Source organism: Pristiophorus japonicus, chromosome 11 (assembly GCF_044704955.1).
Source record: "Pristiophorus japonicus isolate sPriJap1 chromosome 11, sPriJap1.hap1, whole genome shotgun sequence".
NCBI lineage: Eukaryota > Metazoa > Chordata > Chondrichthyes > Pristiophoridae > Pristiophorus > Pristiophorus japonicus.
The window spans coordinates 215,179,251-215,205,663 of NC_091987.1; the positions used below are offsets into that span (position 1 = coordinate 215,179,251).

Here is a 26,413-nt window from a genome sequence, read left to right on the forward strand (position 1 = left end):
CAAGTTTCACACTGACCGCTTGGATAGCACCCAGTAGGGCAGTTAGAGATTGTGTCCTTCCAAACTTGAGTTACATCCTGGGAGGACTGTGAGCCGGGCAGCACTAGAATGAATTACTGGTGGAAACATGTCTATCACCGGTGCTGGTGGTGGGAGTAATTTAAGGGTGTGAATAAAGAGCCGCACATAGGAAGTGTATCGCACAACCTTTAAATTTTTTCCCTAGACCATTAATACCAATACATTAAGCCTTATGATAATACTGATCACAATTATTGGTGCTAGTCCTTGACTCCTTCTTTAACCCCCCCACCCCACATCCCCACCAGTAAGTAGCACTACGAAGAAAGAAAGACTTGCATTTCACGGCCTCAGGGTTATGAGATCCACATGTTTGATCATGTGACCAACATGATGGTATGTCTTGGGAATACAACGGAAAACAGCTTCAAGATTTACAATCTGAACTTTGGCCACAACTACATGTTCACAGTGCGAGCCAGATGCCTGTACAATGGGCTGACTTGGGGTGAACCTGCTGTATGATGAACTTGGAAATGGTGAGGTCATGAAAATTTGATAACTGATGCACTGAACGTAAGAAGGCAGCATTGAACCAATTCAAGGTGAGCCTGTAGAGCAAGAGTCTGATGTGCAGTTAAAACGATGCTTGGTTTTTCTACACCCAGTCAAGTATGCATTAGATATTTAAGGCCTGAAGTATTGGCTTTATCATTGTACCAAAGCGTGTTCAGTTATGCTATTGTTCTTGTATAGAACTTTTATTTCAAATGCAAATTGATGCATAAATTATACTAATATATGAGATGTAACATGAACACCGGAGTGTTATTTTATTCTTAGAAATAATGATTTAGTCCAAGAAATTATTTTATTTTTAGTCTTTTCTCTGGACCTTTTGCTTTTCAGTCTTTTTGTCAGCACAGACTCGATGGGCCGAATGGCCTCCTGTGCTGTACTATCCTATTCTATGATTCCATTTACAAGCAATGAAGTACTTTTGAAGTGTAGTCACAGTTCTAATGTAGGAAAACATGGCAGCCAAATTGCGCACAGCAAGCTCCCATAAACAACAAGTTAAATGATCAGAGAATTTGTTTCGGTGGCGTTGGTTCAGAGATAAATGTTGGTCCAGGACACCGGGGAGAACTCCCCTGCTCTTCTCGAATAGTGCCGTGGAATCTTTTACGTCCACATGAAAGGGCAGACAGGCCCTCGGTTTAACATCTCATCCAAAAGATAGCATCTCTGACAGTGCAGCAGTCCCTCAGTACTGCACTGGGAAGTGTCGGCCTAGATTATGGGCTCAAGTCTCTGGAGTGAGACTTGAACCTATGACCTTCTGATCCAGTGAGCCACTGCTGACTTAGCTTCAGATATTTGGTAGCAATAAATTTCTACTGATAATTCTGTGAGTAAATAGACAGCTGGATATGGCACTCAGATACACAAGAAAACCCAAGGTTGAATCCCTAGTCTGATGTTGGTCTGGACAGTGGAAGGAATATTGCAATTGGTCTCCTTGCCCCTTTACCATTGTCAGCTGTGGCTCAGTGGGCAGCACACTCGCCTCTGAGTCAGGAGGCTTGTGGGTTCATGTCTCCAGGGGCTTGAGCACAGAAATCTCGGCTGACACTCCAGTGTAATGCCGAGATGAAGCGTTAAACCGAGGCCTTGGGTGGATGTAAAAGATCCCATGGCACTATTTCGAAAAAGAGCAGGGGCGTTCTCCCTGGTGTCCAGGGCCAATATTTATCCCTCAGTCAACATAACAAAAACAGATAATCTGTTCATTATCACATTGCTGTGTGTGGGAGCTTGCTGTACGCAAACTGGCTGCCACGTTTCCCACATTGCAACAGTACTTAATTGGCTGTAAAACACCTGGAGCGGTCCAGTGGTCGTTAAAGGCGCTATATAAATGCAAGTCTTTCTTATTGTGATGTTGGCCAGGACAGTGGGAGGGACATGCAATTGATCGCTTTGCCCCTTTGTCAAGAAGGGAGGCGGAGCGGGAATTAACCAGGGCTCCCTCTGGAGATGGCCATCCAGTCATGTTTGTTGAGAAGTTCTGGGGATACTGGGTTCAGCTGCCTCACTCCCTCCCACTCCCCAAAACCTCTCCAACATAGGTTAAAGTGGCCTAAACTGTTGAAGTTCATAACATTTATAAAAAAAAAAGGAAAGGCAATGTTCAACACACATTAATATTTCAGTGTTAGTTCAGTATTTGTCCTGCTGACAATCCCACAGATTGGGCTGTGTCCCAACCCCCGCGCGCGGCCGCGCTTTGATTCATTCGGGAGCGAGATTCGGGCGCGGGCGCGCGCTTGCAACGGTCACTGTCGGGAGTGCGCACGAGGAGCAGTCGGAGCAAAAACTGGAGGTAACACCAAAAAACCCTGGGGTTCAAGGCTCTGCCCAGAGATGGCCATCAAACTAATCCTAACAACTGGCAGTCATTACTAAACTGCTTTTTTTTTTACAAAAAGTGATGTTCATGTTTTCTGTTATATCTGTATATAATTTCATTAAGTGTAAAAATATATTTACTATTGTTTGTTACAATAATTCGTTTGAATTATTCTATAAGATTAGATTATTGAGATTAATTTGAAAATGTTTAATTCCTTACATAGGTCCTTGTATCTCATTTTTTTAAAAAGGATGGAAATTTTGTGTGTGTGTGTGTGTGTGTGTGTATATATATGCTACATTCTCTTTCTAGCAAGTACTGTCCAGGTTAACACACACCTGCTAAACTTCACCTGCGGGTAACCCAATGTTACCCAATGCGGGTAACTCAAGCCTCCTCCTATCTTTCCTCATCTAACTTTAAGCATAACCCTCTATTCCCGTCTCCCTCATATACTTATCTAACTACCCCTTAAATGCACCTATACTATTCACTTCAACCACTTCTGTGATTAGGGAGTTCCACATTCTCACCATTCTCTGGGTAAAGAAGTTTCTCCTGAATTCCCTATTTGATTTCTTGTTGACTATCTTATATTGATGGGCTCCAGTTTTGCTCTTCCCCACAAGTGGAAACACTCTGGGCTAGAAGTTGGAGGTGGGTGTGGGTATGTTACAGGACTGGTATCAAGAGGCCAGGATTAATAATCCTGCAGAACATAGGATTTCAACTCATCAGGAAAGGTTGAAAAGAGGGATGAGAGGTGACCTAATAGAGGTCTTTGAAATTATGAAAGGTTTTGATAGAGTAGATACAAAGAGAGGGGGCGAAATTGCCTCTTTTTATAGCCCCGTTATCACCACCTCAGGGTGTGGGGCACAACGGCGTTTTTGCCTGAGGGAGGGGGGAGCTACCACCTCCTGCTAAATTGCCCTGGAGGTTTGGGGAAGGGTGCTGTCCCGGTAGCACTCCGCAATTAGTGCCCCAGGCTAGTGTGCAACCGGCGATGATGTCATCGCCGTGTGCACGACCCCTCGCCACCCTGACCCCTTTCCACCCCGCGGGGGAAATTGCCCCCTGGGCCGCGAAGCTGGCAGACATCCACTGCCCATACGCCCCTTAAAGGGGAGGCCTTTAGCGCCCCGGGCCGCCATCTTTATTTGTTGGTCGGCCCGACAATGACTGCCCTCGCACCGACCGGGCCACCATTGTGCAGCCTGCCACTCCGTTTTGGATGCCGGGCTGCTGGCCCGGTTGATCATGGTCCAGTGGTGGCCACCAAAGGGCCTGCAGAGTGTTCCCCTTTAATGGAAGGAGAGGGGCGTTGTAGCGCGTTAGCATCACCAGCGCTGCGCTACCTGGACAGCACTCCGGTTCCTTTGAGGGGTGTACGGCCCAATTCGGCATTGGGGGTGGGATTTCCGGGCCGAGTGCAGAAAGTCCTGGTTCTGGAAGGTTCTAGCCCCCTATCTGTGGCAACTTCTAGCCCAGAGTGTTTCAACTTGTGGGGAAGAGCAAAACTGGAGCCCATCAATATAAGGTAGTCAACAAGAAATCAAATAGGGAATTCAGGAGAAACTTCTTTACCCAGAGAATGGTGAGAATGTGGAACTCCCTAATCACAGAAGTGGTTGAAGTGAATAGTATAGGTGCATTTAAGGGGCAGTTAGATAAGTATATGAGGGAGAAGGGAATAGAGGGTTATGCTTAAAGTTAGATGAGGAAAGATAGGAGGAGGCTTGAGTGGAGCATAAAAGCCGGCATGGACTGGTGGGGCTGACTGGCCTGTTTCTGTGCTGTATAGCCAATGTAATCCTATGTAAATCACAACAGGGCGGTTTGAGAATTTGAATTCGGTCTAAATACAAAGCTGGTATCCATACAAGTGACAGTGAAGTTGTCGTGCTGTCGTAAAAACACAACTGGTTCGTGACATTGAAGGACGAGTGCCCTTCCTTTTAAGGAAGATAACTTGACAACCTTACCTGATCTGGCCTATACGTGGCTGACTCTTAACTGCCCTCTGAAGTGGCCAGGTAAGCCAAACATGTGTATCGGGGCAACTAGGAATGCTTAATAAATGCCAGCGATGCCAACATCCCATGAATTAATTGAAGTGAGGTAAATCTTTGAGACTTAATTCCGCAATAATTGAAACAATTATTTTTTAAATGTGGGTAGCCCAGGAACTCCTGCTGGTGAGTGTGTGTGAAAAACAGGAAAGGACTTGGCTATGCTGCTTCCTCCCATGTGAGAAGCCCCCCTTCACTGACCAGGATCACACATCACGAATGGTCACTTAGATGAGATGTTGGATGGCTGCTGGTGTTTATGGAGCCTGTACCCCAGTCAACATCTGGAGAAAACATTGCAGATGGTTAAAGGAGACCAGTTATTTTTAAATTTGGGGATGCTTTAGTGAGACCAATGTTCTCACAATCACAGTCCACTGTATTGAAAATGGCCTTGGGGTGAAATTGGTGAAGGGCAGGTGGAAATTTCCTCTTTCCTTCTTGAAACCTAAGATGTAGACTCCCTTCAAAAAAAAATCTATCCTCAACTCTTCTGTCTTGCAAACTATAACCCCATCTCTAACCTCCCCTTCCTCTCTAAGATACATGCTCTTCTCTCCTGCAATTCTCTAGTTTGAATCCTCCATGCAATTTTCCACCCTCCTATAGTACCAATAATACACCCTGTGACTGTGATACACGATGCATCCTCATTCTCATTGATCTCTGTACAGGCTTTGACGCAGTCAACCACATCATTCTCCTGCAACCCCTCCTCCAATGTACAGTTGGGTAGGACTGCACTCCCTTCCTTCCACTCTTGCCTGTACAATTGTAGCGAGTGCTTTTCTACCGAGTATCCCCAAGTGTACATCCTTGATCCTCTCCTCTTCCTCATCTACATACAGTTCCTTGGCAAAATCAACTGTAGAATACAAAAGTCTATTTCCACATGTACACAGATGACGTCTAGCTCTATCTCTGCATCCACCTCTCTTGACCCCTCCATTTCCCTCTCGGGTGTCAGACTGCTTATCCAACATCTACTCTTGGATGAACTGCAATTTCCTCATTAAACATTGGGAAGACCGAAGCCATTGTCTTCAGCCTCAGCCACAAACTCTGTAGCTCCATCCGTCCCTGGCCACTGTCTCAGACTAAATTAGATTGTTTGCAAACTCAGTGTTCTATCAACCCTGAGCTGAACTTCTGACCTTATATCCTCTCGATCACAAAGTCAGCCTACCTTCACCTCTAACATCACTCGCCTCTGTCTATTCTCAGCCCATCTGCTGCTGAAACCCTCGTTCCATACCTTTGTTAAGAATGAAATAGCAGCGCATTTGGAAAGCAGTGACAGGATCGGTCCAAGTCGGCGTGGATTTATGAAAGGGAAATCATACTTGACGAATCTTCTAGAATTTTTTGAGGATGTAACTAGCAGAGTGGACAAAGGAGAACCAGTGGATGTGGTGTAGTTGGACTTTCAAAAGGCTTTTGACAAGGTCCTGTGGTGAACGTAGCACACAAATCACTGACTCCACATGGTGTAAATCTAACTGCTGTGACCTTTGTCCTTTATTGTTCAGCTCCAGAGTGCCTCTCGAGTGTGGTGGTCAGCCTTTTATAGTGCCTGTTGCAGGTACTTCCAGGTTTCCCACCACAACGCCCTCTGTGGTGTAGCATGGTGCTGACATTACATTTAAGGTACCAGGACGATACACACATCAATACATAACAGGTCCCACACAAGATATTGGTGTGCAAAATCAAAGCACGTGGTATTGGGGGTAATGTACTGACGTGGATAGAGAACTGGTCGGCAGACAGGAAGCAGAGAGTTGGGATAAACGGGTCCTTTTCAGAATGGAAAGCAGTGACTAGTGGGGTGCCGCAGGGCTCAGTGCTGGGACCTCAGCTCTTTACAATATACATTAATGATTTATATGAAGGAATTGAGTGTAATATCTCCAAGTTTGCAGATGACACGAAACTGGGTGGCGCTGTGAGCTGTGAGGAGGACGCTAAGAGGCTGCAGGGTGACTTGGACAGGTTAGGTGAGTGGGCAAATGCATGGCAGATGCAGTATAATGTGAGGTTATCCACTTTGGGGGCAAAAACACGAAGGCAGAATATTATCTGAATGGCGACAGATTAGGAAAAGGGGAGGTGCAACGAGACCTGGGTGTCATGGTTCATCAGTCATTGAAAGTTGGCATGCAGGTACAGCAGGCGATGAAGAAGACAAATGGTATGTTGGCCTTCATAGCTAGGGGATTTGAGTATAGGAGCAGGGAGGTCTTACTGCAATTGTACAGGGCCTTGGTGAGACCTCACCTGGAATATTGTGTTCAGTTTTGGTCTCCTAATCTGAGGAAGGCCGTACTTGCTATTGAGGGAGTGCAGCGAAGGTTCACCAGACTGATTCCAGGGATGGCTGGACTGACATATGAGGAAAGACTGGATCAATTGGGCCTTTATACACTGGAGTTTAGAAGGATGAGAGGGGATCTCATAGAAACATATAAGATTCTGACGGGACTGGACAGGTTAGATGCAGGAAGAATGTTCCCGATGTTGGGGAAGTCCAGAACCAGGGGACACAGTCTTAGGATAAGGGGTAGACCATTTAGGACTGAGATGAGGAGAAACTTCTTCACTCAGAGAGTTGTTAACCTGTGGAATTCCCTGCCCCAGAAAGTTGTTGATGCCAGTTCATTGGATATATTCAAAAGAGAGTTAGATATGGTCCTTACGGCTAAAGGGATCATGGAGTATGGAGAGAAAGCAGGAAAGGGGTACTGAGGGAATGATCAGCCATGATCTTATTGAATGGTGGTGCAGGCTCGAAGGGCCGAATGGCCTACTCCTGCACCTATTTTCTATGTTTCTATGTTACCTGCAGGCTCAACTATTCCAATGCACTTCTGACCAACCACTCATCCTGCAGCCTCCATAAACTTCAGTTCATCCAAAACTCTGCTGCTCATATCCGACACTGTACAAGTCCCACTTACCCAGCACCACTATCCTCACTGATCTACATTGGCTCCCGGTCTCCCAGTGCTTCAAAATTAAAATTCTCATGTTTAATTCCTCCATGGCCTCACCACTCCCTAGCTCTAATCACTTCCAGCCCTACATCACCTGCTCCCCAAAATCTTCATTCCTCGGACTCCAGTCTCTTCTGCATTCACCCCTCCCTTTATCCTACCGTTAGTGACTCTGCCTTCAGCTGTCTAAGCCCCACCCTCTGGAATTCCCTCCCTTCATCCCTGATAACTCTCCATCTCCTTCTCATCCTTTAACACCCTCCTTAATACCCATGGCTGACAAAGTGTTTTGGTCACTCTTCCTAATATCTCATTCTTTGGTCCAGCATTTTTTTTTTTAAAGTATGCCTCGGTGAAGAGCTTTGAGATATTTTTCTATGTTGAGGGGTTGTATAAATGCAAGGTACTGTTGTTATTATATGGAGAATAATGGATAGGTAGAAGTGTAGAGTATTAGAATCAAAATACTGATGCATGTTAACATATTTTTGTTTTTGTGTCTCTTTCATTCCACAGTCAACTGAGAATTGTTCGACTTTGATCTTTCCAGCCATGGTTAAAAAAGACACTCTGGTTTTAATAGCTCGTAGAACTTATACCATGTCCTTTGCCCTGTTGATCACTTTTGGTATGTCTTGGGCATATATAGCAGGATTCCAACTCCTCTTGATGGATATAAGCTTATTTCGCTTGGTATTTGTAGCCCTCTGGTCATTGTTCACCTCTTCCTTCAAACAATCTTTTCCCTGTTCAAGAGTGGCAGGACAGATGATAACATCCTGCAATGCAGCAGCAACAAATCGGTAGCCATAATCATATCTGCTTACCAGGAAGACCCTTCATATCTGGCACAGTGCCTTAACTCTGTGAAGAACATTGAGTACCCAATTCACAAGTTGAGAATTATCATGGTCATTGATGGGAACTCAAAAGAAGACCAATACATGATGGACATGTTCAAGGAGGTTTTCTGCAAGGAAGATATTGGGACGTATGTGTGGGAGGGCAACTATCACGCCAGAAATTTCAATAGAGTCATTCGGAATACAGCGGAGGATGACAACAAAGGGCTGTACAGGGACCCTGTCAATCTGTTTTATGGAGAGGCATGTATTGGAAATCCAGAGAAGTTTGAGGTAGAGTCACTAATTCAGACCAAACGTTGTGTATGCATCATGCAGAAATGGGGAGGAAAGAGAGAAGTAATGTACACAGCCTTCAAAGCTATCAGAGACTCGGTGGATTACATTCAGGTATGACCAGCGCGACAATCCTTTGTCTTTCATTTAGCCTTTTCACTGGTGTAAATCTATCTTCTGCATTGAACAAATACCTCTTGCTTCAGCACTCTGAAACTGGAAGTTGAGCTTTAAAGTTTCCATCTGACCCACTCACGATTCAATGTTCCTACTTTGCAGTTCCCATTAGCCCCAGTGGTCATGAATCAATCTTCTTCACTTCCCCAGAGAGCTCTGAAGCATAGTTTTTTAAATTCATTCTCGGAATGTAGGTGTCACTGGCAAGGCTGGCATTTTTTGCCCATCGTGGTTGTCTTGAGAAGCTGGTGGGCCACCTTCTTCTTGAATTGCTGTAGCAGTTTGATGCAACTGAGCAGCTTGCTGGGCCATTTCAGAGGGCAGTTAAGAATCAACCATGTTGGTGTGGGGCTGGAGTCACATATAGGCCAAACCGGGTAAGGACAGCAGGTCCTCTTCCCTGAAAAATGTTAGTGAGCCAGTTGGGTTTTTACAACAATCCCAACCACTTCCTGGTCACTTTTACTGATACCAGCTTTATTATTCCCGAGATTATTAAACAGTTCAAGTTCTCAAACTGCTGGATTAGAAGTGATGGTCTCTAGATTAGTTAGTCCAGACCTCTGGACCACTAGACCATTAACATAACGGTTGCACCACCTGTTGGCCTAGACGCTGAAAGTACCAGCTTCAAAGTTGACAGAAAGGGACAGCCCATCCCAATCTTGGCTGAGATACCAAGGAGAAGGTGCTGTATGCAGGTGCTGCAGAGGTTTCGCACTGGGAGAATGATGGAGTGTGTGGTTCTGACCTGCTCAGGCACACCCTCTAGTGACGAGTTCCACAATAACCACACAAGAAAAAGTCACAGGCCTCGTAGGAAAGAAGGCAAGTTAGGAAAAATGAAGAAAATTGGTGCTAGTAACACAATTCTTTTTAAAGTAAATAAGGTCCTGATCCTATGTGCCCCTCTAGTTCCCTAAATTATTGATCTGTACTTTGTCTATACAATTGGATAACAAAAGTCTCGGTCTGAAAAGGTAGAAAGTTACAAGCCTAAAGTTATATTTTTGACGAAGCACCAAACTTTATCCAACATAAAAATTCTGGGCGTAAGATTTGGGCTTTTTAATTATTTTTTGTTTGATCAAAGACACCCCCACCCCCATCTGATGCTTTTCCTCCTTTAGTGGAATATTTTCCAATTGAAAAATGTTGTTCGAGTGAACTTTGCTGCTCCTGAAATATTATACCACTGAACCATTGACTCATACTCGGATATGGTTCTACAGACAGTCCTCTGATACCTCACACAAGCATCAGTTCTTATTTGTTAGCCTAGAGAGTGAGTAACAGCAGAATATATATTGCATTGGCCTTGGAGGAGATTCACTAGAATGATACCAGGGCTAAAGGGTTAAATTATGAGGCCACATTGCATAGACTAGGCTTGTATTCCCTCGAGTTTAGAAGATTAAGGGTTGATCTAATTGAGGTGTTTAAGATGATCAAAGGATTAAATAGGATAGATTGAGAGAAACTATTTTCTCTGGTGGGGGGAGTCCAGAACAAGGGGTCATAACCTTAAAATTAGAGCCAGGCCGTTCAGTGGTTGTCAGGAAGCACTTGTTCACACAAAGGGCAGTGGGAATCTGGAATTCCCCAAAAAGCTGTTGATGCTGAGAGTCAATTGAAAATGTAAAACCTGAGATTGCTAGATTTTTTTTTAGAGATAAGGATTAAGGGTTAAGGGTTAAGAAACCAAAGCCGGTAGATGGAGTTAAGATACAGATCAGCCATGATCTAAATGAATGGCAGTACAGACTCGAGGGGCCGAATGGCCTGTTTCTATATGATTTGGAGCAGGAGGGATAGATCCAGCTAAACTTGATTCTGTCTCCATCTGACTTTGACACGCGCGCCTTTCAATGGGTGTCAGGAACAAGAACCCTGGCTGATTTTAACCCTCCCCTCCTTAGCCTGGGACACTGAGGCTAATTACAGACCCCCTAATGCTGCATGGTTGGCCTCAGTACAGATTAGGAATCAAACCAGAGACCTTTTGGTCAGTATGCCTATAGATATCCTGTTAATTCTTCTTATTTGTTTTCATTGTTTGTCGCCAACAGAAAAAAAATCTTCATTTGACGTTTGAATATCTGGAAATAGAACTGCATGCACCTTAGGTCATCAGGGCACTGAAAAGGCACATAACTGCGTGAAGTTTGAGAAAAGACACACAATGAACACCCTCCCATTAGACAGAGAGCAGAACATGTAATGATGGGCCAGTGATAGGAATGCAACTGGACTAATGTAGTAGCCCAAAGCTTTGCAGCAACAATTAATGCTCATTATTCTGTCTTCCCGTACACAAGAAGCCTCAGGCTTAGTTTCACGTATTGAGCCCAAATAAAGCTTTCTGCAAACTGCTGCAGTAAGTACGTTTCTAGTTTCTGTCCCATTGCCTAGCCAGATTTTTTTTTAGTTGAATTGCCTTCTGGTCCTGCTGTCTGGTGATTATGCAGCTTCTATTTTACGCCTTGATAGTTCAGCATGTTTCCATCGCTACCTTTGTCTTGCTGCTTGGCTGAAGTACAGGGAGCATTGCCACCTGTCCATTATGGACAGGATAAACCGGTTTTGATCTGGAAATTTCGAAAATGTAAACTGGACATCAAGAATTGTTTTTCCTACTTATTTCTGTGTCTCATGATGCATTGGGAATTGAGCTTTGCAATGAATTTTGATCAGCAACAATGAAACTCGAGACCTAATTTAATTCCATTCGCTGATCCTACGCATTTGGTTTTCAACTTAGCTAAAAATGGAACCCTAGAGTGAGGTAGTATGTGGATTCAGAACAGCACTGTGCTAGAACAGGCTGCTTCACAAAAATAAGAGAAAATGCCAAAAATGCACAGCACCTTCATTCGCATTTGACAGAGCAAAGACAGGTTAACATCTCAGGTGGGGTCCTTTATCAAAGTTCAGATGGTTATTTCAATCACTGGCTCAAATGAGAAATGGTTTTTTTCTGAATAATTATGGGACTGTATTCCTCCAATTACTTTAGATTTAAGAAAGCATTTGTACAGTTCATTAGGTTTACAAAGAAAGACTTGCAATTTATTAATGACTTTCATGACCTACGAATGTCGCAAAGCACTTTACAGCTAATGTCCGTTGTGCCCAGGAGAGGACGAAATCCGCACTGTGATTTTTGCAGCGCGACAGCTGCAGGAAAAATGCTGGGAGCAGCGCCAGCCCTTATACGTGGCCTTCTTCGACCTTACAAAGGCCTTTGACACTCAACCACGAGGGTCTATGGAGTGTCCTCCTCCATTTTGGATGCCCCCAAAAGTTCGTCATCATCCTCCGCCTGCTCCATGACGACATGCAGGCCGTGATCCTTACCAACGGATCCATCACAGACCCAATCCACGTCCGGACCGGGGTCAAACAGGGCTGCGTCATCGTCCCAGCCCTCTTCTCAATCTTCCTCGCCGCCATGCTCCACCTCACAGTCAACAAGCTCCCGCTGGAGTGGAACTAAACTACAGAACCAGTAGGAACCTGTTCAACCTGCGCCGTCTCCAGGCCAGATCCAAGACCACCCCGACCGCTGTCGTCGAGCTACAGTACGCGGACGTCTGCATCTGTGCACATACAGAGGCTGCACTCCAGGACATAGTCGATGTATTTACTGAGGTGTACGAAAGCATGGACCTTACGCTAAACATCCGTAAGACAAAGGTCCTCCACCATCCTGTCCTCACCGCACAGCACTGCCCCCAAGTCATCAAGATCCACAGCTTGGCCCTGGACACCGTGGACCACTTCCCATATCTCAGGAGCCCCCTATCAACAAGAGCAGGCATCGACGACGAGATCCAACACCGCCTCCAATGCGCCACTGCAGCCTTCGGCCGCCTGAGGAAAAGAGTGTTTGAAGACCAGGCCCTCAAAACTGCCACCAAGCTCAAGGTCTACAGGGTTGTAGTAATACCCGCCCTCCTGTATGGCTCAGAGACATGGACCATGTACAGTAGACATCTCAAAGTTGCTGGAGAAATATCACCAACAATGTCTCCGCAAGATTCTACAAATCCCCTGGGAGGACAGGCGCACCAATATCCGCATCCTCAGCATCCTCATTCAGGCTAACATCCTGGCGGTAAGAGAAGGGATAACTAGCCGTGGATAACCAAGGAAATAAAGGAGAGTATTAAATTAAAAACCAATGCGTATAAGGTGGCCAAGGTTAGTGGGAAACTAGCAGATTGGGAAAATTTTAAACGACAGCAAAGAATTAATAAGAAAGCAATAAAGAAAGGAAAGATAGATTACGAAAGTAAACTTGCGCAAAACATAAAAACAGATAGTAAAAGCTTTTAACGATATATAAAACGGAAAAGAGTGACTAAAGTAAATGTTGGTCCCTTAGAAGTTGAGAAGGGGGATTTAATAATGGGAAATGTGGAAATGGCTGAGACCTTAAACAATTATTTTGCTTCGGCCTTCACAGTGGAAGACACAAAAACCATGCCAAAAATTGCTGGTCACAGGAATGTGGGAAGGGAGGACCTTGAGATAATCACTATCACTCGGGGGGTAGTGCTGGACAGGCTAATGGGACTCAAGGTAGACAAGTCCCCTGGTCCTGATGAAATGCATCCCAGGGTATTAAAAGAGATGGCGGAAGTTATAGCAGATACATTCGTTATAATCTACCAAAATTCTCTGGACTCTGGGGAGGTACCAGCGGATTGGAGAGCAGCTAATGTAACGCCTCTGTTTAAAAAAGGGGGCAGACAAAAGGCAGGTAACTATAGGCCGGTTAGTTTAACATCTGTAGTGGGGAAAATGCTTGAAGCTATCATTGAGGAAGAAATAGCAGGACATCTAGATAGGAATAGTGCAATCAAGTAGACGCAACATGGATTCATGAAGGGGAAATCATGTTTAACTAATTTACTGGAATTCTTTGAGGATATAATGAGCATGGCGGTTAGAGGTGTACCGATGGATGTGGTGTATTTAGATTCCCAAAAGGCATTCGATAAGGTGCCACACAAAAGGTTACTGCAGAAGATAAAGGTACGCGCGGAGTCAGAGGAAATGTATTAGCATGGATCGAGAATTGGCTGGCGAACAGAAAGCAGAGAGTCGGGATAAATGGGTCCTTTTCGGGTTGGAAATCGGTGGTTAGTGGTGTGCCACAGGGATCGGTGCTGGGACCACAACTGTTTACAATATACATAGATGACCTGGAAGAGGGGACAGAGTGTAGTGTAACAAAATTTGCAGATGACACAAAGATTAGTGGGAAAGCGGGTTGTGTAGAGGACACAGAGAGACTGCAAAGAGATTTAGATAGGTTAAGCGAATGGGCTAAGGTTTGGCAGATGGAATACAATGTTGGAAAATGTGAGGTCATCCACCTTGGAAAAAAAAACAGTCAAAGGGAATATTATTTGAATGGGGAGAAATTACAACATGCTGCAGTGCAGAGGGACCTGGGGGTCCTTGTGCATGAATCCCAAAAAGTTAGTTTGCAGGTGCAGCAGGTAATCAGGAAGGCGAATGGAATGTTGGCTTTCATTGCGAGAGGAATGGAGTACAAAAGCAGGGAAGTCCTGCTGCAACTGTACAGGGCATTGGTGAGGCCGCACCTGGAGTACTGCGTGCAGTTTTGGTCACCTTACTTAAGGAAGGATATACTGGCTTTGGAGGGGGTACAGAGACGATTCTGATTCTGGAGATGAGGGGGTTACCTTATGATGATAGATTGAGTAGACTGGGTCTTTACTCGTCGGAGTTCAGAAGGATGAGGGGTGATCTTATAGAAAAATGTAAAATAATGAAAGGGATAGACAAGATGGAGGCAGAGAGGTTGTTTCCACTGGTCGGGGAGACTAGAACTAGGGGGCACAGCCTTAAAATACGGGGGAGCCAATTTAAAACCGAGTCGAGAAGGAATTTCTTCTCCCAGAGAGTTGTGAATCTGTGGAATTCTCTGCCCAAGGAAGCAGTTGAGGCTAGCTCATTGAATGTATTCAAATCACAGATAAATAGATTTTTAACCAATAAAGGAATTAAGGGTTACGGGGAGCGGGCGGGTAAGTGGAGCTGAGTCCACGGCCAGATCAGCCATGATCTTGTTGAAAGGCGGAGCAGGCTCGAGGGGCTAGATGGCCTACTCCTGTTCCTAATTCTTATGTTCTTATGTTATGTTCTTATCCCCAGCATTGAAGCATTGACCACACTTGATCAGCTTCGCTGGGCAGGCCACATAGTCCGCATGCCAAACACAAGACTCCCAAAGCAAATGCTCTACTCGGAGCTCCTTCACAGCAAACGAGCCAAAGGTAGGCAGTGGAAACGTTACAAGGACACCCTCAAAGCCTCCCTGATAAAGTGCAACATTCCCACTGACACCTGGGAGTCCCTGGCCCAAGACTGCCCTAAGTGGAGGAAGTGCATCCGAGAAGGCGCTGAGCACCTCGAGTCTCAACGCCGAGAGAATGCAGAAATGAAGCGCAGACAGTGGAAAGAGCGTGTGGCAAACCAGTCCCACCCATCCCTTCCCTCAACGACTATCTTTTCCACCTGTGACAGAGTCTGTGGCTCTCGTATTGGACTGTTCAGCCACCAAAGAACTCACTTCAGCAGTGGAAGCAAGTCTTCCTCGATTCCGAGGTACTGCCTATGATGATGACAGCTACTGAAGTACATTTGAAGTGTCATCACTGTTTAATGTGGGAAACGCGGCAGCACAGCAAGCTCCCACAAACAGCAATGGGATAAATGTTGGCCTCAGGAGACCGGGGAAAACTCCCCTACTCTTCTTCGAAATAATGCCATGGTATTGTTTCCATCCACCTGAGAGGACAGACAAGGCACGGTTTAATGTCTCATCCAAAAGATGACTATCAACTTGTTGCTAAATTTGTAAGTTTGTAAAGGCATCTCCAGTTTTTATCCCTCAAATGATATTATGCTGAATAATTGTCTCTGGAATATTGGTTCCAGTTCCTCTTTAGCTGCAGTTTCTTCTGGCTATTAGACAGAAATGTCTAGGAACAGATGAAAAATAATAGACATTTGTGGAACTTGTAGCCTTCTTTCTTGATTTTCCTCATTAAGTATCCCAACATGCTATGCAAAGGGATAATTTTAGTTGCAGACGGTAAATTAGCCGAGTCGCAGATCGCCTTAGCTTGCAGTACCCAGGAATGCTAGATACAGGCTTCAGCATGCCATTCTCCATACACTGATTTCCTTGGCTTGTCTAAGAAGGTCTCTGAAAGCCATAAAACAGACTGTTTCTTGGGCCCCATCTTGTTATGATGTCTACCAGAGTTGTCTCTCCTTGCCATTGATTGCAGGCAATTTCTTGAATTAAATTGATTGACACGCCAGGGAATTGCACAATGATCTGTGCTGGTCCCACAGTCACCATTTTCATTCTATCCACTCGGTGTCCCAGATTGTGCCTTTTTGGTCAGGAGGTTGGCAATACAAGCTGCGACAATGCATTGCCATCCCAAGTCGTTGGTCTCAGCGCTGTCTTCAGAATTTAATTGCAGTGCTTTTGTTGTCCATCATGGCTACATGTACCTGCGCACAGATCTCTGCAGAAAATGCATTTTGGCAACCTCATTTTATCCATTCACAAGCCATTTCTTTTATTCATTCAAGGGATGTGGGCATCGCTGGCAAGGCCAGCATTTATTGCCCAACCCTAATTGCCCTTGAGAAGGTGGTGGTGAGCACCTTCTTGAACCGCAGCAGTCCGTGTGGTGAAGGTGCTTCCACTGTGCTGTTAGGTAAGGAGTCCAGGATTTTGGCCCAGTGATGATGAAGGAACAGCTGATATATTTCCAAGTCAAGTTGTTGTGAGACTTGGAGGTGGTGGTGTTCCCATGTTCCTGCTGCCCTTGTCCTTCTAGGATGTAGAGGTCGCAGGTTAGGGAGGTTTGCTATAAGAACATAAGAAATGGGAGCAGAAGTAGGTCATATGGCCCCTCAAGGCTTGTTCCGCCATTCAATAAGATCATGATTGATCTACCTCAACTCCACTCTCTCGCCCTATCCCTATATCCCTTGATTCTCTTAGTGTCTAAAAATAAGCAGATGAAGCTGTGACCTCATTGCCATTGTTTGTATGCTCCTCATGTTGCTTTGTCTGAATACTTCAGTGTTTCCGACATGATCTGAACATGAGATTAATGATGATGAGTGAAACTTTTTGAGCTTTTTCCATTTGGAACTAGACAGTCTGTGTTGCATAGTCATACAGAAGAATGATAAGCACATGGCTTAGATTGCTTGATCTCCAGGTCATGCTTTACAGTCTGTACTTCACCTTTCCAATGCCTTTCTCACAACTTGCAACCTCCTTGTTGACATTGCCATCGTGCAGCCAAAGTGGGTGCGAGTGCGGGGGGGGGGGGGGGGGGGTGGTGGGAGGGGCTGTTGGATCGTCTTCAGCTGCTGGTCTTTGACTCTCATGCTAAGTTTATTGAACCAATTGTCAGGAGGAGGGTGAACATCAGCCCCATTTTGTTAGACCTGTTAGTTCAAAGCACTTTAACTGCTGGTGTAAAGTGACCCAAGGTGACTTGGAGGTAATTTTCTAACTGAGCCTTTAGGGTACCCTAATCACCAAAGGAGTTCTTTGGTGAACACTTTGCATTTGAATTGCTTTCCGCTTCTTATAAAGGCCACTAATCTGACTCCCAGAACAGAACAGTATGAAAAGGTTTGGGACAGTAACAGTATGAAAAAGTTTGGGATAGTAATATTTCCGTTTCACTGCAGTGGTCATTGGGAAAGCTTTGGAACAGATCCCACCTGAAATCACTCTGATGGGCGTGTCTTCGTGGAACCCTTTGACAATGCTGATATATTTAGGAGGAAAACCAAACATAACTCATTGAATGGCGGTGCAGGCTAGAAGGGCTGAATGGCCTGCTCCTGCACCTATTTTCTATGTTTCTAATACTGTGTTGAACGATTTTGTTAGGTTGACACACAGCATGAATACATCCCTTTTAAATTGGTTGCTTTGGAATTTCATCGATTTCTCACTCACTCTGTCTCCTTGATGTGTTTGACTCACCATTGCATTTCTTCTTTTGTCACAGAAGAGTTATCTGCTATTTTCCTTGGTGAATGGAACACCAACACTGTTTTGATGATATCAAACAACTGTCTTGTTATGTGTGTCAGCATATGTTTGTATTTCCACAGCCTGCTGCTTCCACCACTGCTCCTTCATATGTCTCAGTCACATCTGGGCCGTATGCCTGATATCTATCTACATGTTTTTGTCCTTAAGCAGTTGTTGTGAGCTACACACTTGCAATCTAACAACTGGGAAATTTGGAGTAATTTTCATCAAACCAATCTATCTGCTTTCTCTTGAAAAAGCTATAATGTTCAGATGTAGCACCAAACACAGCTATCTTGAGCATGTACCACTCTTTAAATATATTAGGGGCAATGTTTTCCCCCACATCTGTGAGGCATCCAACAGCAACGTTTGGGATCTTCACTTTCTTGTTTTCTTGTTGAGGTTGAGGGCAAAAAACGTTAGTGGGAGTTGTGTACAGACCTCCAAATAGTAGTAGTGATGTTGGGAAGGGCATCAAACAGGAAATTAGGGGTGCATGCAATAAAGGTGCAGCAGTTATAATGGGTGACTTTAATATGCACATAGATTGGGCTAACCAAACTGGAAGCAATACGGTGGAGGAGGATTTCCTGGAGTGCATAAGGGATGGTTTTCTAGACCAATATGTCGAGGAACCAACTAGGGGGGAGGCCATCTTAGACTGGGTGTTGTGTAATGAGAGAGGATTAATTAGCAATCTCATTGTGCGAGGCCCCTTGGGGAAGAGTGACCATAATATGGTGGAATTCTGCATTAGGATGGAGAATGAAACAGTTAATTCAGAGACCATGGTCTAGAACTTAAAGAAGGGTAACTTTGAAGGTATGAGGCGTGAATTGGCTAGGATAGATTGGCGAATGATACTTAAGGGGTTGACTGTGGATGGGCAATGGCAGACATTTAGAGACCGCATGGATGAACTACAACAATTGTACATTCCTGACTGGCGTAAAAATAAAAAAGGGAAGGTGGCTCAACCGTGGCTATCAAGGGAAATCAGGGATAATATTAAAGCCAAGGAAGTGGCATACAAATTGGCCAGAAATAGCAGCGAACCCAGGGACTGGGAGAAATTTAGAACTCAGCAGAGGAGGACAAACGGTTTGATTAGGGCAGGGAAAATAGAGTACGAGAGGAAGCTTGCAGGGAACATTAAGACGGGCTGCAAAAGCTTCTATAGATATGTAAAGAGAAAAAGGTTAGTAAAGACAAACGTAGGTCCCCTGCAGTCAGAATCAGGGGAAGTCATAACGGGGAACAAAGAAATGGCAGACCAATTGAACAAGTACTTTGGTTCGGTATTCACTGAGGAGGACACAAACAACCTTCCGAATATAAAAGGGGTCAGAAGGTCTAGTAAGGAGGAGGAACTGAGGGAAATCCTTATTAGTCGGGAAATTGTGTTGGGGAAATTGATGGGATTGAAGGCCGATAAATCCCCAGGGCCTGATGGACTGCATCCCAGAGTACTTAAGGAGGTGGCCTTGGAAATAGCAGATGCATTGAGTCATTTTCCAACATTCCATTGACTCTGGATCAGTTCCTATGGAGTGGAGGGTAGCCAATGTAACCCCACTTTTTAAAAAAGGAGGGAGAGAGAAAATAGGGAATTATAGACCGGTCAGCCTGACCTCAGTAGTGGGTAAAATGATGGAATCAATTATTAAGGATGTCATAGCAGCGCATTTGGAAAGAGGTGACATGATAGGTTCAAGTCAGCATGGATTTGTGAAAGGGAAATCATGCTTGACAAATCTTCTGGAATTTTTTGAGGATGTTTCCAGTAGAGTGGACAAGGGAGAACCAGTTGATGTGGTATATTTCGACTTTCAGAAGGCTTTCGACAAGGTCCCACACAAGAGATTAATGTGCAAAGTTAAAGCACATGGGATTGGGGGTAATGTGCTGACATGGATTGAGAACTGGTTGTCAGACAGGAAGCAAAGAGTAGGAGTAAATGGGGACTTTTCAGAATGGCAGGCAGTGACTAGTGGGGTATCGCAAGGTTCTGTGCTGGGGCCCCAGCTGTTTACACTGTACATTAATGATTTAGACGAAGGGATTAAATGTAGTATCTCCAGATTTGCGGATGACACTAAGTTGGGTGGCAGTGTGAGCTGCGAGGAGGATGCTATGAGGCAGCAGAGTGACTTGGATAGGTTAGGTGAGTGGGCAAATGCATGGCAGATGAAGTATAATGTGGATAAATGTGAGGTTATCCACTTTGGTGGTAAAAACAGAGGGACCATCTATTATCTGAATGGTGACAGATTAGGAAAAGGGGAGGTGCAACGAGACCTGGGTGTCATGGTACATCAGTCATTGAAGGTTGGCATGCAGGTACAGCAGGCGGTTAAGAAAGCAAATGGCATGTTGGCCTTCATAGCGAGGGGATTTGAGTACAGGGGCAGGGTGGTGTTGCTACAGTTGTACAGGGCCTTGGTGAGGCCACACCTGGAGTATTGTGTACAGTTTTGGTCTCCTAACTTGAGGAAGGACATTCTTGCTATTGAGGGAGTGCAGCGAAGGTTCACCAGACTGATTCCCGGGATGGTGGGACTGACCTATCAAGAAAGACTGGATCAACTGGGCTTGTATTCACTGGAGTTCAGAAGAATGAGAGGGGACCTCATAGAAACGTTTAAAATTTTGATGGGTTCAGACAGGTTAGATGCAGGAAGAATGTTCCCAATGTTGGGGAAGTCCAGAACCAGGGGTCACATTCTAAGGATAAGGGGTAAGCCATTTAGGACCGAGATGAGGAGAAACCTCTTTACCCAGAGAGTGGTAAACCTGTGGAATTCTCTACCACAGAAAGTTGTTGAGGCCAATTCACTAAATATATTCAAAAAGGAGTTGGATGAAGTCCTTACTACTAGGGGGATCAAGGGGTATGGCAAGAAAGCAGGAATGGGGTACTGAAGTTGCATCTTCAGCCATGAACTCATTGAATGGCGGTGCAGGCTAGATGGGCCGAATGGCCTACTCCTGCACCTATTTTCTATGTTTCTATGTGAACTAGTATAGAATATAACTAGATGATGATCAATACAGCATTCAACACCTCACATGGTCCCTGTATTCTTCACATCTTGAATGCCTTTTTGGTTGGTTATCACAGTCTATCAATTAATGATGCTCGAAATGTTGATGCATCCAGCTTATCCTATGTGTGTCTGAAGACAGTTTGTAATGATGTAGCAGCTGGGTATACAGATGCAGCAGGTGTATAGCCCATTACTACTGATCTGGTTAATGTTCTGCCTGTTAATAGTTCCTTTGCAGACCTACTGACTACTGCCCAGATAGAGGTAGATATATGGTTAATGTATCAGAATGGAAATTTTGAGAGTCCATGGGATCATGGCCTGTTGTCAATGCATATTGGGCACTCGGGCAGCATGATTTTTCAATGATTCATTACAATGATTGGAAATCATGCACATCAAGTGCCCAAAATACAGATAGTCTCTGCCAGTAGGTGATGGTCCCAGCAAACTGAGCTCATAGAAATTTACGGCACAGGAGGTCATTCGGCCCATTGTCTCTGTGCCAGCCGACAAAGAGCAATCCAGCGTAATCCCACCTTTCAGCTCTTCGTCCGTAGCCCTATAGATTATGGCACTTCAAGTGCACGTCCAAATACTTTTTAAATGTGATGAGGGTTTCTGCCTCTACCACCCTTTCAGGCAGTGAGTTCCAGACCCCCACCACCCTCTGAATGAAAAAGGTTCTCAACTCCTGTCTAAACCTTCTACCAATTACTTTAAACTTATGCCCCCTGGTTATTGACCACTCTGCTAAGGAAAATAGGTCCTTCCTATACACTCTATCTAGGCCCCTCATAATTTTATACACCTCAATAAGGTCTCCTCTCAGCCTCCTCTGTTTCAAGAAAAATACCCAGCCTATCCAATCTTTTCTTATAGCTAAAATTCTCCAGTCCTGGCAACATCCTCGTAAATCTCCTCTGTAGTCCTCTCTAGTGCAATCACATCTTCCCTGTAATAAAACTCATAAAATTACCTCTTCTGGATCTTTATCAATGGAATATGTATCTTTAGCAATGAATTGCACATCTTTACCAATGGATTGTGTATCTTTTAGGTCTGTGATTCTGACACAAAACTTGACTCACAAGCAACTGTGGAACTGGTTAAAGTTTTAGATTCGAATGAAAACTATGGAGCAGTTGGAGGGGAGGTGCGAATTCTCAATGTCACCGACTCGTTCGTTAGTTTCCTCAACAGCCTGCATTACTGGATCACGTTCAATGTGGAACGGGCCTGCCAGTCTTACTTTGATTGTGTGTCCTGTATCAGTGGACCTCTCGGTAAGGAATGTGAACACATCAGGATCTTAAGATAGGATGTCATGATCCCAGATAGTTTAAAAAAAATAAAGAAACTGTTTTTTTAGATCTCTCTGGTACACATGCAATTCCTGTATAGTGGGTTTAGATAATGGCCCTTCCTTACCCTGTAGAAACATTGGGCTGGATTTTCAGGCCCTCTGTGCTCCATTTTTCACCCCGGAGCGGCAGCAGTGGTGGGGGTGAGGTGTTTTGGCAGGGCGGTCAGCCGCCAGCGCCCCACAGCGATCCTCAGGTCCAGTTTAGCAGCGGCGATGAACAGCACCGCCCGGAAGAGCTGTGCCCGGTGTGCAACGCTTCTGGTTTACGACACCGGCGCGAATTTCAACTTCGGCCCGACCCGTACGCCGCAAAACGTGCCCCGCAGTGACCGCCTGGGAAAGGTAAGGTAAGAGGTAAGTAATGGACTCCGAAGGTAAGTGTGATTGGTTTTCCTTTACATTTTTTTGAGATTTGTGTTCCGGCATGGACAATGTTTTGGGAATGTTTTTGTGGGGTTTTTTTACGGTTTGCATTCCCCCCTACCCCTGCCCCAGTTGTCTCTCGGAGCGCTCCCGGCCCGGCTCTTTAGCTCGGGAGTTTCCCATCCTAACGCCCAAGAGAGGTGTACAGTGCTGAGCCTCCTGAATCAGGGCCCAGCTGCCCAAACTTACTTACTGGGGTGCAAACTGTTCCCGTCCGCTAACTTTCCCGCCCCGCCGCCATTATCGTTCCAAAAACATCAAAGCTGAAAATCCAGCCCTTAGTTCCAGGGCATAGACCAATTATGCAGGACACACCAAGGCAGAATAAGAATCAAAGAGAAGATACATCACACAGCAATGATGCCAAGGTTGGGTTTTAAAAGCCGGTCAATTGCAATATCAAGGAAAGACTGAGGGAGGTGATGAGTTTGATAGTTTTGAAGCCTGGGAAGGAAGAGTTAGAATAGGAGACAGTGTGATGAGTCTTTATTTCAGCACAATGAGAATGCAGGGAAAAGGAAGAGTATCGGAGCTTGGGAAGAACAAGAGAGAAAAATTCAGATGGGGAACTGACCATTGTAGTATTGGTAACCAAGAGGGAGATGTGTTGTCAGGGTTCTGTCAGTGTTGCTTTGCTTTGCTGTCCTATCTGTCTCCCTCGATAGCATAGCTGATTCACTTTCTTACTTCTAACGTCCTCAATTTTAACTTCTACCCCCAGTTTGAGAACTGTTCATCACAGCATAGTGAACTATTTGACCAGACTACGTCCATAATCTGTGTTCATTTCTAACAACGACAATCTGTTTCAGGGATGTATAGGAATAACTTGCTCCAGCAGTTACTGGAGCCCTGGTACAATCAGAGATTTCTGGGAATCCGGTGCACATATGGGGACGATCGCCACCTGACTAACAGGGTGCTCAGTCTGGGCTACGCCACCAAGTAAGAGATGAATCTATTTTTTGCTCAGTTGTGTCTTGCATGCTTTACATAGTAGCCGAGATAATAAACCTGGGCTTGTTATTTTTCCTGGGTTTGATGTGTTTCTTTGACGGTATTTTGAAAAAAGAACATGAATGTTCTTTACTTGTGCACATATGAGTATGTGTCATGTATGTACATGCTATTTGTAGCCACCAGATGGTGTCATTGTTGGAGGCCACTGAGCAGGACGCACATGGTGCTGCTCGGGTATAAACGGCCAGCCATTTTGTGAGTCAGGCACTTTGGGACTAAATAAAGCACAGGCAAGGTCGTACCTTGCTTAGTTAAACAGTACTCAGTTTGAACCTTTATGGCATACATAACAGTATGCTCACAGGTTTGTAGAGCTGTTGAATTGTGAGTGGCTTAGCCAGTCACGTGATGTTCACAAGACTCAATAAAACCCCAGTCAGTTAGGTTTAGGGGATCCACGATGAGGCAGGCAGTTGTGAGCCTAGTGGATGAACTGTGGTAATGTGTAGTGTGATTGTTAAACCTTTGTTAAATAAACCAACTAGTTCCTAATAGCAATGTGTTGCTATGAATGCTTAAGCAAAGAACCCATGAAGCAAGTACATTACGCTTCTAAGTTTTTTTTTAATGGTTCCTTTTCCCTAATTTTCTCGCCTCCTCTCTGGAAGGCACTGCTTCCTGTTGTGATACAGTTCCATGGGTACTAGCAGCCCGCTGATACTTCTCCTTTATGAGCCCAGACAGTGAGTGCCGGCAGACTATTCAAACATGAGGGGCATCATAGCCAAGTCCAATCTTGTCTTTATTTGATGCCCTTTTCAGCAGGCATCACCAGTTACTAACCCGGAGCAGGAAGCCTGACTTAGTAAACTAACCTCTACACCACCTCCCCATCCCAAATCCAGACACCACTCCGGCTGATATCAGATAACATTTTTCAAATGCTGCTGCTCTGCATAGCTCATAACCATACTGGACACTATATTTAGCTGCACAGCTGGTAGGGAGTCACCTCCAAGTATTTATCATTCAATTATGAGCACTGTGGGGCAAAGCACCACACGTGGAAGAAGTTCGGTATCATCCGGGAGAATGACCAACACCGAACAGTCAAATCTGACTTCGGGAGACAGTGGCTTGCGTGCTGTAATAAAAGGCACAACTGGTTTATGCCAGTGTTTATGCTGCACAAGAGCCTCCTCCCACCCTTGTTATGGCAAGAATATCACAACATACATAGTTGAAGATCGATGTCCTCAGAGACTGATGGGTGATGGGAAATTGCCATATTGAAGATCAAAGCTGAGACAATGGGATTATGTACAGGAAGACAACGGTTAGATGGCTGCAGAGGTGAGACTGCGACACCAAGGTGTTTCAGTGTCTGGGGACAGCTTGGTTTTAATGATTGGATGGTTGCATGGCAGAGGTGTGTTAAATTTGATTGTTGTAAAATGAAAGTCAGATAAAAGACTGACTTGCATTTATAGAGCGCCTTTCACAACCACCGGACATCTCCAATGCTTTACAACCAATGAAGTACTTCTGGAGTGTAGTCACTGTTGTAATGTCGGAAACACAGCAGCCAATTTGCGCACAAGCAAGCTCCCACAAACAGCAATGTGATAATGACCAGATAATATGTTTTTTTATTATGTTGATTGAGGGATAAATATTGGCCAGGACATCAGGGATCTCTCCCCTGCTCTTCTTTGATATAGTGCCATGGGATCTTTTATGTCCACTTGAGAGAGCAGATAGGGCCTTGGTTTAACGTTTCATCTGAAAGACGGCAGCTCCGACAGTGCAGCACTCCCTCAGTACTGCACTGGAGTGTCAGCCTAAACTTTTGTGCTCAAGTCTCTGGAGTGGGACTCGGAGGTGAGTGTGCTACCAACTGAGCCACTGGAATAACAGTGAGATACAGAAATAATATGGGTTTGTTAATAAAAACTCATTTCTATTTCACCCAGGTATACACCCAAGGCTTGGTGCTACACAGAAACTCCAGCTCAATATCTGCGCTGGCTCAATCAACAAATACGTTGGACCAAGTCATCGTTCATGGAGTGGTTCTACAGTTCTCTCTGGTGGCACAAGCACAGTCTGTGGATGACGTACGAGTCCGTAGTTATAGGGATCTTGCCATTCTTCATCTTCTTGTCCATCCTCAAGCTATTCTACCACAGGTGTCTCGGGGACATTCTCTGGGTGCTCCTCAGCTTCCATGGCCTTGCATTAATCAAAGCAATTAACGCCTCATGCCTGAAGGGAAGTCTGAAGATGATCTTCATATCTCTGTATCCGACCTTTTACCTGAGTGGGCTGCTGCCAATCAAATGCTTTGCTGTTTTTACCGTTACCCAGACCAGCTGGGGAACATCTGGACGCAGAGAGAGAGTCAAGAACTACATCCCGCTGTTTCCGCTCTTGGTGTGGGGACTCGTCCTCGTTGCGGGTTTGATCGAGACCATCTTCACAGAAACTGAAAGTTCTTGGACCAACGCTCAACGGCCGTCAGATAGAGACTACGTGCTCTACAGTTTACTGGCCTTGTTTTCATACTGGGCAGCTATGTTTGCAATTTACTGTCTGTGTTCCTGCCAGCGGTATAGAAGGAACACCGCCATGTACCGTGTTGAAGTGTAAAGATATTTTGTGTAAATAACTTCACCATT

At 44.9% G+C, this 26,413-nt stretch overlaps 1 pseudogene; it reads left to right on the forward strand.

The window, feature by feature from the left end:
* The first annotated feature begins 390 nt into the window (after window positions 1-390).
* LOC139275676 (hyaluronan synthase 1-like) lies at window positions 391-26,384 on the forward strand (annotated as a pseudogene).
* Window positions 26,385-26,413: the final 29 nt, after the last annotated feature.